The sequence below is a fragment of the Palaemon carinicauda genome, chromosome 10, assembly GCF_036898095.1.
Source record: "Palaemon carinicauda isolate YSFRI2023 chromosome 10, ASM3689809v2, whole genome shotgun sequence".
In the NCBI taxonomy this organism is placed as follows: domain Eukaryota; kingdom Metazoa; phylum Arthropoda; class Malacostraca; order Decapoda; family Palaemonidae; genus Palaemon; species Palaemon carinicauda.
The window spans coordinates 13,953,873-13,957,283 of record NC_090734.1 but is presented as its reverse complement, the minus strand read 5'-3'; positions in this window follow the sequence as shown (position 1 = coordinate 13,957,283).

The following is a 3,411-nucleotide window of genomic DNA, read 5'->3' as shown; positions in this document are numbered from 1 at the left end:
GTGTGCCATGTACAGGAGAAAGATTAACAGGAGCTAAAAACAAAGTATGAGTTTTTGGCTGAGTTAAGAGACAGATTTTGATTTTGATAGATATTCAACTACTTTTTTTTTTCTTTAATACAAAGTCGTCATAAAGCATGTAAGTATTTCTTTTTCTTTTTTACAATATGAAAGCCACCACGCTGGGCGAGGATATCCCCAACAGCCTTAGCGATATCAAAACTTCGGCCCTAAAAAATAAATGAAAGTGATGGCATTCGACTTTGAGGAGAACACTGATTGTATGACAACCAAAACACTGAAGAATGCAGAGAATTCTACATGAAAGATTGAGGAAACCGATTGACATGAGTTTAACAATATATTCTTTCATTTTCCATTTTAGAATATGCCAGATATATTTGTGGTTCCTTACTGGAAGTGACCTGCCAAAGCATCAATGAACCCTCTTTATGCTTTCTATGAAAATTCCTGCACTTTGTATCCGAAACTGTTTGGTATATTATCTTCCCCAATGTTTCTAGAAATGGCATTGCTTAGAAATGAAAAAAAAAAAAGTTTGTTTTGTTAGAACTCAAACCCCAGATTTATGAACTTTTTTTTTTATCGCCAAGACCCATGGACTTCATTCCATTTCATTACATTGTTTGTGGCCCATTGGTAATGTCTCAGTCTTGTTAAATTCTTGTAGTGTCTGCAACCTCACCATTCTTGTGAGCTAAGGATGGGGGTTTTGAGGGAGTCTATAGGTCTACCTGCAGGATCATCAGCAGCCAGCCATTACCTAGCCTTCCCTAGAGAGGGGGGAGAAGGGACTTGGACGTTGATCATATGTATAATGGTCAGTCTCCAGGCAGTGTCCTGCTTGCTAGGGCAATGTCACTGTCCCATACCTCTGCCATTCATGAGTGGCCTTTAAACCTTTATGACCTGCGGCTGCGATGTATTAGTTGTGACATTTAGTTGGATTTTCATAGATTCGGTAATACTGTACTGTACGACCTGTTTACGTTAGGAGATACTGTACGACCTCGTTTTGGCCATTTGTTCAGTTTTATATGAAAAGTAATACGTAATAAAATTATTATTGTTTTATTAATAAAAAAAAGCAATAGAAGTCTAATATTTGGGTATAATAAGGTAATCATCACACATCATTACTTACTTCCTATACGCTAATTACCATATCATATGTTAATATGAAGACTGTATGCAGTAATGCATCAATGAATGGAAAATCGATCATGTAAATGAAATTGAACCAAAAGCCTGAAAAGAAATTATATCGATTATAACAGTTATTTTTTTTTTTTGGGGGGGGGGGGCGATATTCTAACATATTATTTAAAGGAAAGGCGCTTATGGAGAGTTATGTAAAAGGTGAACTATCCAAAATATGTGACAATCGTTCAAAAAATAAGCAAAAAGGGCCAATTAGACAGACCATTTAGATGAAAAGTAACACTTCCGTAATTATCTATTATTAGCGGCACCATGAACCCTCGGAAGTTGGGGCAAATATTCATGAAATTCTGCACCTCAGAATGAAAAGAAATTTCAGGCAATATAGTTAATTTTTTTGATGATTTTTTGCAGTATAATCGAGTTCGGTAGACTGGTTTAAAAAGGTATTTATATTCCAAGAATAGATTACTCTTGTGGTTTTGTGTTTAGTGAATACTTTATTCAAAATTAAGCACATTCTCTTTTATATCTATATGTTTGTGATGTTATAGTCTAATTTTAGATATCCATGCGTAGATAAATATTCATATATGTATATATATATATATATATATATATATATATATATATATATATATATATACATACATATATATATACTGCATATATATATATATATATATATATATATATATATATATATATATATATGTGTGTATATATATGTATATATATATATATATATATATATATATATCTATATATATATATATATATATATATATATATATATATACAGTATATATATATATATATATATATATATATATATATATATATACAGTATATATATATATATATATATATATATATATATATATATATATATATATATATAGATATATATATACGTGTGTGTATATGTGTCTGTGTGTTTTACGTTTTTTTGTGAAATTCCTTTTTTTTAAAGTAAGCGGATATTTTGCAAATAAACCTAAATCATGACATGTTTGCCAAACCCTCTTAATTGCCTGGTTACTTATCAAATATGCACATAAAAAGAGCATTCTGTCAAATTATCAGGTAACTTTACAAAAAACATGATAACCTGGTTATTTGCAATGTCCCCTATAACTTGGGATGTCAGATTGCAAAATGACAGAATATCCTTGAATGATAAGAAAATATCAAAAGATTGCTTTTTTACAAGCAGAACTGCATTTGCATCAAAAGTGTGTAGACAGTTTGATTCTGATAATACTGGCAGTGGTTGCTGTTACAAATGGTTGACCAGTTGCACCGAATTAAATCTTGTCCTTGGCCCATTCATTCTGCACTAGCTACTTCACGAAGGCTTATCTCTCGTTCTCTGGGAACATCTTCAATGGATAAGAACTTGGTTTTGAAGTGATCTTTTTGGTTCATTATGAAACAATACTATTCCCGTCTCGATGACTCTACTGTCCAAGTAAACCTTTAAATTAGATTATATGTATATATTATTCTTGAATGTTAAGATAGTACTTGAATTTACTACTTTATGTGGAAATCGGTTACACTCATTTACAACACGATTAATGAAATATATTTGTGTGATTAGTTTTAGAACAAGCTTAAGCGGTTTCATTTCCCTTGAACTGGTACAGTTAGAATCAAAAGAACGCCGACACTCAGGGAAAATCTTTCGTCAGATGTCTCTAGTGTTCCCATGACAAAACGGACAAGGAGTTGCTCTTCTTACAACTTCTACGAAATGGGCGGAGCCTTCTCAAACCTTAGCGAATCAGACAGTAAAGGGCCGTCTTTGTTAGCAAAAGTATACAAATGTTACAAATTGAGTTGCCATATTTCAATTCTGTATAATCATTTGACGTCTCAACTTTTCAATACAAATACAAAACACACACACACACACACACACACACACACACACACACACACACACACATATATATATATATATATATATATATATATATATATATATATATATATATATATATATATATATATACTATTATCTTTCAATTGCTACTTTTTTCGTAAGAGGGACAAAGTAGACACTTTCCAGGGAAGGGGGGGGGGGGGGGGTGTTCTGCCGGCCATTCCAAAACTGAGCAAATAGGAAAGTCATTTCTGTTTTAGGGGTTGTGGAGACAGGATGCTTGTAGACTCATGATACAGCCTGTAAGATATTGTATCATTGCCTGAGATTTATTTGATACC